The following is a 15,710-nucleotide window of genomic DNA, read 5'->3' on the forward strand; positions in this document are numbered from 1 at the left end:
CCCTACTTCTTCCCTCCCTCCCTTCTCACCCCTTCTTACACACGCACACGCACATACACAAACACACACATCTTTTTCTTTCTTTTCTAAAGGATTCAGAGGGTTTGAAAGTTGACTAAGTAACCTCACGTAATGGCTCAGTCGGTAAAGAATCCACCTGCGTGCAAGAGACACAGGATCGATCCCTGTGTTGGGAAGATCCCCTGGAGGAGGAACTGGCAACCCACTCCAGTGTTCTTTCCTGGGAAATCCCATGGACAGAGGAGGCTGGTGGCCTGCAGTCCATGGGGTCTCAAAGAGTCAGACATAATTTAGCAACCAAACCAGCACCAGCAGCTACATTTGATGGAATAACTTGCCCCACATTTCAGTAACCACAGCTGGCGCTGAGGGCAAAAGGACTTGGGGTTGTCGGGAGATACCTCAGAGGTGGCAACCTCGGACGTGGGACTTGGACATGGCAATGTAGAGGGGGCTGTGAAGAGCATCGCAGGACAGTGGTTCACTGGGTTGTCCCTCCTGCAGTTCTCCTTGCTCAGAGCTGTGGTTGAGTCCGTCCTCTTTGCTTTAGCCCTTGTTGCCTTAGAATTATAGGGAGAACTGTAAGCTCCCTAGGAAATTCCAGGAAGTCTCCAGCTGCCTTAAGGAAAGTGAACTTGGTAATAATTGAACCTCCCCCATTTCTCTAGTATTATGCCGGCCCTTCTATTAGATTAGAGACAATGACTTTCAAGGATGCATTCAGCACCCTGATTTCTTAGATGAGGGGTCTAGGATTCAGGGGAGCATGTGGTCCAAACATGTGAACCCAGCCTGCACATCCAAACCCATGTGACCCTAAAGCACGTGTGCAGGGGCCTGTGGGGTGACCCCAGCCGCACATCCAGACCCGTATGACCCTAAAGCATGTGTGCAGGGACCTGTGGGGTGACCCCAGCCGCACATCCAGACCCGTGTGACCCTAAAGCACGTGTGCAGGAGCCTGTGCGGTGACCCCAGCTGCACATCCAGACCCGTGTGACCCTTAAGCACGTGTGCAGGAGCCTGTGGGGTGATCCCAGCCTGCGCATCCAGACCCGTGTGACTCTAAAACACGTGTGCAGGAGCCTGTGGGGTGACCCCAGCCTGCACATCCAGACCCATGTGACCCTAAAGCACATGTGCAGGGGCCTGTGGGGTGACCCAAGCTGCACATCCAGACCTGTGTGACTCTAATGCACGTGTGCGGGGGCCCGTGGGCACTCAGTGCTCCCAGCTCCTCTGATTGCAGGCTCTCAGTACAACAGCATGACTTCACCAAACCCACCTAGTTGGCAGAAGCGCTCTTTCTGCCTTTAGGGGGCCCACAGTCGGGGCTCAGTGCTCACTGCCGGTGCCCCTGCAGCTCCGGATTCCTCCTCCTGACGTGGGGGAAGATCCTGAACAGAACAGAGACAAACTCGAGGGCTTTCCTGTGGCCGTGTGCTGTGCTGTGCTTTGTCTCTCAGTCATGTCTGAGTCTTTGTGACCCGATGAACTGCAGCCCACCATACTCCTCTGTCCTTGGGATTCTCCAGCCCAGAATACTGGAGTGGGTAGCCTTTTCCTTCTCCAGGGGATCTTCCCAAGCCAGGGATCAAAACCAGGTCTCCCGCATTGCAGACGGATTCTTTACCATCTGAGCCACCAGGGAAGCCCAAGAATACTGGAGTGGGTAGCCTGTCCCTTCTCCAGGGGATCTTCCCAACCCAGGAATCGAACCAGGGTCTCCTGCATTGCAGACAGATTCTTTACCAGCTGAGCTACCAAGGAAGCTCTCTTGTGGCCATGGAAGTTGATCAAAAGCTTTTCTAACTGCAGTGCTGTCTCTTATTGCTCTCAAGCTTCATCCACTCGGGATGAATGGAGTTTATCTTTCTCAAATTAAGGAGTTTCCTGAACTAGAGGACACAGAGGAAATCCAGTGCCATGCTGGAGCAACCCCTGTGAAGCTTTCACCAGAGCAGACTTGCTTCATGAGCTTAAAAATCTGTAAACACTTTTCCTAGCCAATGGTTTCCCATCTAACTGAGGAGTGTGCATGGAGACTCACGTGCTTCTGTGTTTGGATGTAACCTCCCAGGGAATCGGTCTCCGAGGGAGGAGAGTGAGAAGCCTTCTTCAGCTCTCCACTCTGTGCTCCATGATGTAGTCCATCAGAGTCTGTTGAAAGTGTTAGTCACTCAGTTCTGTCCAACTTTTTGTGACCCATGGACTGTAGCCCACCAGGCTCCTCTGTCCCTGGATTCTCCAGGCAAGAATACTGCATTAGGTAGCCATTCCTTTCTCCAGGGGATCTTCCTGACCTAGGAACTGAACCCAGGTCTCCTGCTTTGGAGGCAGATTGTTTACCATCTGAACCACCAGGGAAGAGTCTGTTGGGCAGGAGGGAAACTGAGACTTTGAGTCCCTTTCTTGCTGATGAAAGCAAGCAGCATTTAAGAGCTTGGAAATATTCAGCCATCCACGCCCATCATCCACTCTGCCTTACCTCCTGTGCCCACATCAGATGTAGGCAGAGCTTAGCCCTGGAAGTTAGATGGCTTACGTAACTCACCACTGTCCACTATTTTGATCACACTACCAGGGTAGCTTAAGTAGCTGGCATCCTCTCCTTTTCAAGAAGGGGAGATTTGGACTCAGAGGTCAGGTCTATTGTCCACAGTGACAAACAGCAGAGTCAGGAGTCAAACCCCAGCCAGCCTCACCCCAAAGCCTAGATCTCAGGGATGTCAGGCTGCCTTCTGTACTTTTAGATAAACGGAAAGTATCATTTCCCCTTCTATTTATAAGACTGAGTTACTTATACAATTTGTGCTTCCAGTGTTTTTGGAGTGTAGCATGCCAAACCAGGCTCGCAAAGGGTCACAGCAGAATGTGTCCACAGTCTAACCACAGTGCTGTTTACAGAAGACAGACTTCAGAGCAAGAGAAATTCCACAGAGCGTCATGTTTCTGTGAAGCCAAGCCATCAGGAAGTTTCTTTTTAAAAGAGTATTTAACTTTTTTTTCTGTTTATAAAAATAATGCACAATGAGTAAAAAAAAATGGAAAAAATAAAAGCCACCTATAATGTTAACATTATGGTATACACAGTTTTAATACTACTATTTGTACACATATATGTATACCTGCATATACAGGGCTTCCCAGGTGGTGCTGTTGGTAAAAGATCCCACCTGCCAATGCAGGAGACATATGAGACAAGGGTTCGATCCCTGTGTTGGGAAGATCCCCTGGAGGAGGGCACGGCAATCCACTCCAGTATACTTGCCTGGAGAATCCCATGGACAGAGGAGCCTGGTGAGCTACAGTCCATGGGGTTGCAAAGAGTTGGACACAACTGAAGTGACTGAGCACCCATGCATGTGTATATACATATACATCTTTTAATAAACATATATGTATTAATATGGCTTGCATATTTAATATATTTATAACAGTATATATTGTATATATAAAAATCTTTTAATAAAGTTAGACTAATGCTATATAGCATTAGTCTAATTTTATATAATTATATATAAAATATACATATGATTTAATATATATATGGCTGGGGTTTCTTTTAAGCATGACGCATTCTCTCACCATCTGGCCAGCCATTAGCCACTCCGTGGATCAATCCAGGGTCTTCCTCCAGGGCATCTCACCTTACAAACAAAGTGCTACCCTGGGAGGATTTCCTGTCCTTGGCTGCCCCCAATGGGGCTACAATGACTGTCAGCCCACTTTGGGCTGGTGCAGGCATCTGGTAGAAGGCCATCTAAATCTGGCTTGACTTGCCATCTCTTTTCATCAGTTGGTCATTGAGATTCGCCACAAGGCCACGGGCATCAGCTGAGGTCACCAGTGTGGCTGGTCCGAGCATGCTGGGGTACGACTGACTGGCTTCTGGGCCTAATCTGTGCCTTCAGGAACAGTTAGGCATCAACCTGTGTATATCATCTCTCTGTAATGGTTGAGCACTTCTTGAAATGTTCAAGTTTATGGTCAAGCGAACCAGATAGCACATGTTCACGAATGGCAAGTATCAGGTGTCTGTCTGGTCATTTGGGGGACTGCAGTGAGTTGCCACTCTGCCCCTCTGCCCCGCCCCCCACCCAGGTTCTAATGGCAAGCTAGGAGCTGTTACTCCCAAAAGGAGACGAGGTATTTGTTGGAAACTAGCTTAAATCATAAATCTTAAGGTCCTGCATTTTTAATGCTCCACGGAAGCTTGAGATAGGCTCCAAATGTGTCCTGTCCATCATCTGGTGAGTGGATACGGTGTGTTCATACAAGGAAAGTTATTCAGCCACAAAAAGAATGAAGTACCAATATATGCTGCAAACTGGGTGGATATTGAAAGCGTTATGCCAAGTGGAAGAAGCCAGATGCAAAAACCCACGTGTATGATTCCGTTTATATGAAGTATCCAGAATAGGCAAGGCTGTAGAGACAGAAAGCAGAAAAGCAATGACTGCAGCTGGGCGAAGGTGGGAATGAGGTGGTGTTGGGTGCATGACTGCTTGGTGGGCATGGAGTTTTCTTCTGGAGTGATATAAAAGTCCTAGAACTAGACAGATGTGATGGTTGCGAAACACTGTCAACATACCAAACACCACTGTGTAATGGTTAAAAAGCTGAATACCACAATTTTTAAAAAGTCACAGAATTACATGAGATTTCTTTTTGTAAACACCCTTTTGTCTATCTGGGAGTTTTAAGTTGTTATTACTTTTTTCTCATTGCTTTTCTTTATTATGTCCTCAGACTTTTCAAATGGTCTGTAACAGTAGGTATTTCTCTTGTGCCCAGTGTTTTCCAGGAAATCCGCCATTCACAGCCCTGATTCTCCTGATCTGAAAGTGAAAGTCGCCCAGTCGTGACCAACTCTTTGCGACCCCATGGACTATACAGTCTATGGAACTCTCCAGGCCAGAATACTGGAGTGGGGAGCCCTTCTCTTCTCCAGGGGATCTTCCCAACCCAGGGATTGAACCCAGGTCTCCTGCATTGCAGGCGGATCCTTTAACAGCTTGGTTAATTTCTCTGCAGGCTTGCTCCATGGAAATTCCCTTGACTTACCTTCACCTGTACTTTGCCTGCACCTCTGTTCCCCCTCACCTTTTATGTTTCTGTTCTTTGCTTAATTGAAGCATATCTTCAAGTAATTGCAGATTGTCCCATCTGGAAATGTCTATAATCCACCCTTAAAACTGATCAATTAATTGCCGTAGTTAAATATACTTTGCCCTCTGCTTTTTTCTAGGCTTCAGTGTTGCTTCTGTTTTCTCACATTTTGTATGTTACTTGTTTTTTTCTAAGACGTTATGAGATTCTTCTTATTATCTATAGTATTCTGAAATTTCATTAAGATATGCTTGGATAGAAGCCTTTTTTCATGCATTCATTTGCTTGTGTATTCAAGTGGTCTCTGAAAATGTAAAGACTTTTATTTTTCAACTCAGAAATTTTTCTGTGTTATATCTTCACTAATTTTCACTCCTCTATTTTCTCTAGTCTCTCTTCCCCAAACCCTTATTTGGAAGGACATCATATATATTTCCGGAGAAGGCAATGGCACCCCACTCCAGTACTCTTGCCTGGAAAATCCCATGGACGGAGGAGCCTGGTAGGCTGCAGTCCATGGGGTCGCTGGGAGTCGGACACGACTGAGCGACTTCACTTTCACTTTTCACTCTCATGCATTGGAGAAGGAAATGGCAACCCACTCCAGTGTTCTTGCCTGGAGAATCCCAGGGACGGGGGAGCCTGGTGGGCTGCCGTCTATGGGGTCACACAGAGTCGGACACGACTGAAGTGACTTAGCAGCAGCAGCAGCATATATATTTCTAAAAGATGCAAGACGTCATATATAGTTCTCTTAGTTTTTTTATAGTTTCTTTTAGGCATGTCTCTCCCAGTTGTTTTTTTTTTTTTTAAAAAGAGATTTCCTTGACTCCTTCCTCCAATTACCCTATTGATTTATTTCATCTTGCCTCTCATTTTTTAAAAAAATATTTTTATATGGGCCATTTTTAAAGTCTTTCTTGAATTTGTTACAATATTGCTTCTGTTATGTTTTGGGGTTTTGGCCATGAGGCATGTGGTCTCTTTGCTCCCTGGCCAGGAATGAAACCTGCACCCCTGCATTGGAAAGCAAAGTCTTAACCGCTTGACCACCAAGGAAGTACTTCTCATATTTTTAATTTGTAAGAATTTTCAACTTGTTTCATATCCATTCCTTTATCAAAACATCCTGCTTTAATTTTATAGATAAAATATCATTCTTCAATCTTCGGGGAATGCCAAAGTTGTGTGTTCATTTAGTTATTTCCCTATTTTCCACATCATTCCTTCCTTCTGGGATCACATTTTCAATCTGTTTATCATGAAGTCTCACTTTATATTGATCTCAAGTTATCCATTCATATTTAAGAGTAAGAGTCAAAAAGAAGGTTGAGAACATTGTGTACTGGAATAAGGTTCTTGTTTTGTTTTGTTAGGTCTATCAGGCAGGAAGGCAGCTATTACCATTAGGAGTCCATCAAAAGCCAGAATGTGGAGGTCTTTCAAGGGGAAGGTAGTTATTTCATTTTCCAAAAACGAAACTCTGATTCTTCAGCTTTGGAATGCTTAGGTCATAGCATTCTGTGGAATAGGCTGGGACGTTGATTGCTTAATTTACCGACTTTTAAAGAAGCCACATGTTTGCAGCCTCAAGTTTCACCTCCCTCTTGCCATTCTGAAGTCTCCAATTCCTAAGCCCTGGAGGAATCCCACAGGGCGCACCATCTCCCCCTCCCTTTGATCCAGATTCCCCCGGGTGAGTACTCGATGCTTTCTTCCTCCTCCTTTGCGTAGTTCATCCATCATGCTCCCCAGGCCTTCTTCCCTTCAGAGTTTTGTGGAAATCCCTCATCTGCGGATGGGCCCTCTCCAATCTCTCTGACACTGCAGGTTAATATGTTTTTAATCTTTTACTATCCTTACATTATAGGGTGTCTCCAGGGAGAAGAACTTTTTTTTCCTCTTTTTGCTATGGACTTAACCTCTCAATTTATTAATTTCGCCCAACTGCAAAATGATCTTTTCTAAAGTTACTTATAATTTTAAAATTCTGTTATAAATCTCTTCCCTACTTGTGAGTTGACCTTATATCCCCAAAGCCTCTGCTTCACCAAGTTGCTTCAAGTCTTCCTCAGACTTAATGTTGACTGAGTGAATAATTTAACTTTTTTTCCTAAAGGGACTGATTTATTTTGACCTGCTCCATGATGTCCCTCGGAGAAGGCAATGGCACCCCACTCCAGTACTCTTGCCTGGAAAATCCCATGGACGGAGGAGCCTGGTGGGCTGCAGTCCATGGGGTCGAGAAGAGTCAGACATGACTGAGCGACTTCACTTTCACTTTTCACTTTCATGCATTGGTAGGAAATGGCAACCCACTCCAGTGTTCTTGCCTAGAGAATCCCAGGGACGGGGGAGCCTGGTGGGCTGCCGTCTATGGGGTCGCACAGAGTCGGACACGACTGAAGTGACTCAGCAGGATGATCTCCTAGAGTTCTCTGGAGAAGCATTAACCATTACATGTAGTTAACAACTCCTCTCTCTCACCTGGGTCAGCCTGCAGAATGACTCACATGAAAAGTATCTTGAAGGCAAGTGTTCGCCCTTGTGATTTTCAGGTTAGGGCTTATGTTCAAAATGTCTCCGATTTTTGTTAATGGCATCTTAATATTCGTAGATGTCTCTTCTAATTTTCAGTCCTATGAGACTTTTGTTATACTCTAGTTTCTGCTGTTCTGGACAAAGACTATCATTTTGAAGTTTCCTTTGGCACTTTCCCAAAGTGAATTTCGACCATACCACTCATTCTCTTTTTGAAGTCAGATGACTCTACATTTGGTGAAAACCTGTCTGGATATGTTGTATGATGCAGATAGAAGCTTAATTTTTGTTTTGCTCTATTTTTGGTTCTGTTGATTGATTCAATTTAAAACCTAATAAAGTGTGTATCAGACAAATTTCTTCATCATACAATACTGTTGAGAGGGAACTCAATATTACACTTAGTTCTTCTTATATGCCAGGCACTGTTTTGGAAAATTTGTATTCATTAATGCCTTTAATCCTCAAATGATCATGTATTTTTACATTGTACAGACGAGAAAAAGGGAAGCCAGGGTATAAATTCAGGCGGTTGGGCTCCAGAAGGACATTTTTGTGGAAAGTTGTTTCTTTTCTTTTAGAAATTGTCCAGATAATACCTCATCCTAAGGAAGAGACATGAACCCTGGAGTTATTTTGGTGGAGAAATACAAGGAAGAAGGTAAATATCTCAGAAATCAGAAGATGATACCCTTGTTTGTTAGGAATTATAAAAGTTTCGTTAAAAAAAAAAAACAAAAAACAGGAACCACAGAGCAGAATATCCAGAGACTAATAAGCCTTGGTTTTAGAGGCAACTGCTGCTGCTGCTGCTAAGTCACTTCAGTCGTATCCGACTCTGTGCGACCCCATAGACGGCAGCCCACTAGGCTCCCCGTCCCTGGGATTCTCCAGGCAAGAACACTGGAGTGGGTTGCCATTTCCTTCTCCAATGCATGAGAGTGAAAAGTGAAAGTGAAGTCGCTCAGTCGTGTCCAACTCCTAGTGACCCCATGGACTGCAGCCTCCCAGGCTCCTCCATCCATGGGATTTTCCAGGCAAGAGTACTGGAGTGGGTTGCCATTGCCTTCTCCTTTAGAGGCAACACTCTCATACAAATGTTTTAAAATTCTTCCATATCCTACATTCAATATCACTTTTTGATATATTATGGAAAAATATTGAAAATTTTGTACCCAAATTGACTTATCTACTCACTCATTCAACAAGTTTTTTAATTCACTGATACATCTGTATACATACATATATACATTCTTTTTTTAATGTTCATTTCCATCATGGCTTATCATAGGTGCACTCTTCAATAGTTAAGATACGGAAACACCCTAAATGGCCATTGACAGAGGAATGGATACAGAAAAGGTGGCACTTATGTACTGTGGATTACTAATCAGCTATAAAAAAAAAAAAAAAAAGGACAAAATACTGCCATTTGCAGCAACACGGATGCAACTAGAGATTATAAGTGAAGTAAGTCATTCAAAGAATATTTTTTGAGCACCAGCTGAGAAGCTGACGTCAGTCTAGGTGTAGAGGATGTGTTTGTGAACCAAAACTGAGCTATTTTCAAGCGGGTTGTTGGCAGGTGGGGGCACCACCAGCAAGAAACATCAGAAACGGATGATGTGGTAGAGGATGCCATGGAAGGAAGGAAGAACAGCCCGGGGTGAGGGAGATTTGGAATCCCTAAGGAGATGGGCACAGGTTACAGTTTCCAACGTGGTGGCTGGGATAAGCCTTTAGAGAAGGTTAGAACTGAGCTAAGGCTTGAAAGAAGTCAACGCGTTAGCCTTGTTCTATCTAGGGGAAGGCTGTTCCCAGCAGAGGGAATCGCTAAAGAGGAGCACCCCAGCATGTTGGAAAAACAGCAAGGAGGCCCCCCAGCAAAGAGAAGAGATGAACTCCGAGAGGGATTGGGGATCCAGAAGTTATGGGCTTCGTAGGTTGTTTGGGGGGCCATGACTTTTACTCTGAGTGAAATGGAAAAGCAAGACAAGGTTTGACACAGTCCAGCTTAGGTTTACAAAGACTGCTCTGGCCGCTGTGTTGAGAAGAGATTACAGAGGAACAGGAAATGGATCAAAAAGATTGCTAGGAGACCAGCACAGTAACCAGGTGGGAGGTGATGGGGACTTGAACCATTGCAGGGGAGGAGGTGAGGAGTGTTCAGATACGAATGTATTTTGAAGATGGAGCCAGTAGAATTTTCTTATATTGGACTTGGGTTGAGAGAAAACTCAGCATGCAGGATTGAACTCTGGTTTTTAACTTGAGCATCTGATGTCTCCTCCATGAGGACGATGGGGAAAGTTGTGAGTGGAACAGTTTTGGGGATCTGTACCTATTGAGGTTGACATGTCAGACATCTGAGTGTCAAGCAGGCAGTTATACAAGTGAGGCGTTTAAAAGGGAAGTGTGAGCCAGAAATATAAATCACTCCCATGAATACTTGACTACAAACGATTCATCTCGTTTACAATGGGGTATACTTTTAAAAGCAATCATCGGGAGAGCACTTAGGAATTTGTATAAAGTGAGAACCTTTAAAATCTACAAACTGTCTCAAGTAAAGAAAATATTTGTGAATTCTGAGTCTAATAATCAGATGGACATAATATGTTTTATAAATATTATGGGCTGAACCGTGTCTCCCCAAAATTCCTCCACTGAAGTTCTAACCCCCAGTATCCTAGCCTGTGACTGTGTTTGAAGATGGGGCCTTTAAAGAGGTAATTAAAATAACATGAGGGCATGCGGTGGGCCTTAATCCAGTATGACTGGCGTCCCTGTAAGAGGAGGTTACAACACAGACACACGGGCAGGGACGCACGCGTGAAAACATAAGGAGAAGGCAGCCAACTGCAAGCCCAGGAGAGAGGCCTCAGAAGAAACCAGCCCTGTGGAGGCCCCGACCTGGGATTTCTAGCTTCCAGAAATATGAGAAAATAAATTTCCGTCATAAATGCCCAATCTGTAGTACTTTGTTGTTTATTAGTACAAGGACACAACAGATAGCAAGTTGAACTTGAATTAATTATGTAGGTTTTGTATTTTTACAGCAGTTATATATATATATATATATATTTTTTTTTTTTTTAATTTTGCAGAGTTTTGTAAGCACTGAAGTATGTGCAGTCTGGGCATTTGAGGCTGAAATGCTGCTGGGGAGGGGTGTGGGGGGCGGCGGGGGAGGCACTGTGGTCAAGAGAGAGAAGGCTTTAATTGAAGGCTTGGAAGTGCAGAATTTCCTCCCGAGAGGATGAGCTCGCCTGTTTTATTCAATGTGTATCTAGAGGGATGATAACTTTGTGTTTTCTCGTTCTGCCTTTTCACTTATTTTTTCCTGCCTGGGTGTTGCTTTTCACAGGGAGAAACAATGACTTTTTAACTCCGCTCCTTTCAGAAGAAGGCTTTATTAGCATCTTTATCTTACCGAAGGTGAGGCGAGTCATTGAAATTTAATATTATTATCCAGAATCTAGTGTGCGCCATGTGTATGTGTCAGTTTAAATGTGTTCATGAATAAGATACTGTGAAAACAGTTGTTAGGAGATTTAACTTAGTGCAATTAATAGTCAGCAGTTGGGTGCAGCAAGTCTCTGCCTGTTCATTACTCACAGCTGAACAGATCGAGTCACTTGGTCATGTGCTGAATATCATCATTTGCTCAGTGGTGTAGAGTCTCGAAAGACAGTGTGGTCAGCTGGGATCCGTACCTGAAACTGACCTTGCAAAGATCCAGAAACCCATCTCTGAATTGCTGGCAACACCAGATATTCCTGGAAGGGAGGAGAAAATGAAACATTCCCACTTACTCAGAGATAAGGCTTTGAAGGGAGCCGGCTGGCTGAGGTAGCCTTCTCTCGGCTCCCTGAGAGCCAGGTGTGAAGCACCCTGTAGTAGCTTCCGGAACATTCCCTGGGGCCCAGCACACAGAAAGCTTTGGGTATGTCGGCTAAACAAATAGATATGATTTTTTTTCCCCCTTAGGAGTGAGTTTTGCTAGAAGGTGTGGTGGGGGTGGGGGGTGGGGGATGAGCCTGGAATGCAAGATTGGCACTTTTAAAATACAACAAGCGAAACTAACTTTTTAATGAAAATTCAGTAAATCCAGAACTCAATCAAAAATCCAGAATCAAGGCTTGGACCCAGAAGGAGACTCTAGCTGGAGACGGATTCCCGGGCTCCCTTCTTTGCTAAGGTTTTACTTCTGCTGGGGTTCGCTGGACTCTGCTGACCTCAGGGGTGTCCCTACTTGAAAAATGCTTGCCTGAGCCTGGATGCCATCACCTTCTTTGTGTTCCCTTCAGTATAGCTACAGGAGGTGGGGCCCTGCAGATAGGGTTCCAGAAGGTGGAGCAGATGGAAAAGAAGACACAGTACACGTGAGCATTGGAACAGCCCCACTTTGAAAGACTGAGCTAATTCCTTTTCACCTCCAAAGACCTGGTACAAAACCAGGTCACTCCTTCTGGGTTCTTGAGTCCCAGCTCTTGGTTTTGCTTCAGAAAACATACCTGCCCATCAAGATTGTGACCCCGAAAGCCAGGGTCCCTTTCTCTGTCCTGTCTGAGGCTCTCCCTCCAAATTCCAGGTTGAAGTTGGAAAAATGGGCTCCCTTCCCTCCCCACCAACATTACTCTTCCTCCAGTGAGCCCTCCATCCTTACAAGCAGAGAAGGACCGTGTGCTGCCCAAGAGCCACCTGAGCACCGCAAGCCAGAGTCGCCCCAGGGAGCGTCTGTCACAGGTAGCCACGGTAGGACCAGCTGCCACCGTTCCCCGTCACACACTGACACCAGCACATTTGGAGGGAGAGAGGAAAGACACATCGTGAGAGCAGCTCAGTGACAGGTGGCCCTGCCCCCCTGGGAACCAGCTCTGCCTGCTTTCCAGTTCCACCCACGACCTGCTCTGCATTTATGATATTTGAGCTGGGGGATCGGAAGATTGAAGTAGAGCGACTGTGTCTTTAAAGTGGTCACAGGAATGTCAAAAACATGCAGCAGCTCCATTTTAATGGTTTTTCTTGGGGAGTAGGCAGCCTGGCCGCCAGCACTGCCTCATCCATGCCTCCTTGTGTCCTGAGTCAGGGGCTCCTGGAAAGAAGGATGCTCCAGAGAGCACGTGGGGCCACTTCCTTTCTCCTTGGCTGGGATTTGGGGTGTAAAACTCTCAGAACAAGGCTGGTCTCTCACACCTGTCACTCCCTCAGCCTATTTGGGGTTTTTCTGGGCCTTTCTCTGTCATTGGCTGCGTACATGCATGGTTAGTCGCTTCAGTCGTGTCTGACTCTTTGCGACCGCATGGGCTATCGCCCGCCAGGCTCCTCTGTCCATGGGATTCTCCAGGCAAGAATACTGGAGTGGGTAGCCATGCCATCCTCCAGGGGATCTTCCTGACTTAGGGATCAAACCTACATCTCTTAGTCTTCTGCATTGGCAGGCGGGTTCTTTACCACTGGTGCCACCATTGACTAACAGATGCCTAATGGTTTCACGTTTTAATCCCCACTCCGCTAACTTTTCCATCAGCACCACACCCACCCTTGTAATGGTCCTGAACTTGCTGTTGTTCAAACATGAGCTCCTGAACTGCAAACTCAACTTTATGATTTAATGCACAGGTTTTTTTTTCCCCCTAGGAAATTTATCTGATCTTGGCCAGGTTTTAGTATGTCATTATGCCATATGTAATGTTCTTAGATTAATCTTCCTTCTCACTCCCTCAGCTTGGCTTTATATTAGTCATACCTGGGATCAGAAATGCTTTGTTTCTTCATATTCTGAATACTGATATTTCAGATAGATATGGAAAATCTCTTTGGAAGCCTCAGAGAGGCTTCATTTGGCTGAGAAAGGGGTTGAGGAGAGATATCTTGTATCGTTTGTAAGATATAAGAAGGGCTTCTCTGTGTTTTTCTGTTGTTTAGGTTTTTTTAAAGGATGACCTGGGCTACACTTGAGACTTCTTGAGCGTTTGAGTCCGTCTGGCACTTTTATCTTTTACTACTTCCCGTCTCAGTTTTATTCAGCGTGGGGCAAAAACAGTCACAAAACTTCACCACAAAAACATTAGTCAAGAGGTGAACCCTTTGTTCTTTGCCAAAAGCTTGGAGAAAAAGGAGGTTCAGAATTTAGATTCCACCCCCCACCCTTGTCTTTCCTAGAAAGAGCTCTTCTTTGGAAATAACTCAAGACCACAGATTCTTCCTAATCCCACCTGTCTTTGAATCTTTGTGATTTTCAGTCTAAATAAAGTAAATGTTCTTGACTTTCCGCTGGGTTTCTAAATGAGGAAGCCATGTGCAAAGTCCCTCTGCAGGGCTCTTTTGGTGTTTGAAACTTTAGTTCTCTCCCAAATGATGATGGCTCCTCGGTGAATCTTGACAATCATTTCTAAATTAGCCTTGTCTGAACTTGTGCTTGGTAATCTCAGGTATTTAATTGTAAGTGTCATAGATTCCTAGCATTTCCAACGCAGGTGTCAGATTAAAAAAGACAGTTTGACGTCCTCATTGCATGGGTCATTTTAGTCATCTTGCACACCAAGAGCGAGGTAATTAATATTGTCCCCTCACTGCAGGGCTGCAGTACATGTGGCACTTCCAGGTATGGACTGTGATACACATCGTACCAGCGGTTTTTCTTATGAGGCACTACAGAGAATACCAGGGTCAGAAAGCCAGACCGTGAAAAGTAACGAGGTAATTCTATCAAGAAGCGGAGTAGCCAGAGCTAATGCATGGTCCTGTCTGCTGAAATGTTTATTTTACATAATTCTTGAAAAGTGAGCGGAAACCATGCTTTTAAGTTGGCTTAAGAGAGATTGTGTTATGGAGGAAGTCAGATGCGCAAAGTGTTCAAAGGAGGACACTTTGGAGCTTAGAGTCAGATTTGTTGTTCTTCAGCTTCTCACCAGTTGCTGCGCAGAGCTCACTGCTGGTTTTGAAATCAGTCAGGCTTCTGGACAAAGTAGGAAAAGAATCAACCGTGGGGAAATGGCAATTTCTGGTACCAATTTTGATGTTGCTTCACAGTCAATGTTTTTTCAGTTCTTCCCAAATATTTATCCCTTTTCAGGCATCAGAGTGTTCAAGACCTTACCTCCTTTTTAGCTGGAATTTCACTGGAGAATTTAAATAAGTAATCAGTAGGTTGCTTAGTGAGCAAGGGATTCAGAGACAAGGGGAGTGAATTGTTTCAGGGGATGATACCTCTGGGTGAGGGAGGGACCCATTACTAGTGCCTGCAGACAGCAGCCTGGCCACCTCTTCTGACTCCATTTGTGTCCATCCGTTCCCTGCTTCTCTGCATGGGTTGTACCCCAGGAATCGTGTCAATCTCTGGTTTGGGCTTTACCTTTTTTTTCAAGTTCTGGATATGTATCCACCCATTGCCCAAGTCATGCACATGAATATACTTAGAGAGTACCTGCCTACCAGGCTTTGGTTCCCAATTTTTCTCCAATCAAGGCATCATACAATTGATTTTGTGTCCCCTCACTAGCAGAGAAGGCGATGGCACCCCACTCCAGTACTCTTGCCTGGAAAATCCCATGGACGGAGGAGCCTGGTGGGCTGCAGTCCATGAGGTCACTAGAGTCGGACACGACTGAGCGACTTCCCTTTCACTTTTCACTTTCATGCATTGGAGAAGGAAATGGCAACCCGCTCCAGGGTTCTTGCCTGGAGAATCCCAGAGACGGCAGAGCCTGGTGGGCTGCCATCTATGGGGCTGCACAGAGTCGGACACGACTGACGTGACTTAGCAGCAGCAGCAGCCCCTCACTAGATCACACCCTAGTCCCTGCCTTCTGAGATTGCCCCATGTTGATTTTAATAGGATTAGAGATGGTTTCAAGCTCAGTTTAGTTTAGTGAATGAAAGTTTACTGGGTATATACCACTGAAACTGAAAACATCCAGTGTCTCTTTTGGAGGAATTCAAAGGAAACCTGAGCCTGGTAAAGATGAGTAGAACAGAAAACCATTTCTAAATTCCTCAGTGGCATTGCTTACTTCATGGATTCGTGTCAT

At 45.0% G+C, this 15,710-nt stretch overlaps 1 long non-coding RNA gene across 4 annotated transcripts in view; it reads left to right on the forward strand.

Moving 5' to 3' along the window:
- The first annotated feature begins 5,402 nt into the window (after nucleotides 1–5,402).
- Nucleotides 5,403–15,710, forward strand: part of LOC101904332 (uncharacterized) — a 34,225-nt gene continuing 23,917 nt past the window's right edge. Inside the window, exons 1-5 of one of the 4 annotated variants that reach the window (XR_001495272.3) lie at nucleotides 5,403–6,829; nucleotides 8,256–8,335; nucleotides 8,966–9,144; nucleotides 11,042–11,112; nucleotides 12,269–12,432. This is a non-coding gene — a long non-coding RNA (uncharacterized lncRNA). Of the gene's footprint in view, nucleotides 8,336–8,965; nucleotides 9,145–11,041; nucleotides 11,113–12,268; nucleotides 12,433–15,710 lie in introns of all 4 variants that reach the window. The other 3 variants (XR_009493124.1, XR_009493125.1, XR_009493126.1) reach the window with 3 other exon arrangements.

Source organism: Bos taurus, chromosome 27 (genome assembly GCF_002263795.3).
Source record: "Bos taurus isolate L1 Dominette 01449 registration number 42190680 breed Hereford chromosome 27, ARS-UCD2.0, whole genome shotgun sequence".
NCBI lineage: Eukaryota > Metazoa > Chordata > Mammalia > Artiodactyla > Bovidae > Bos > Bos taurus.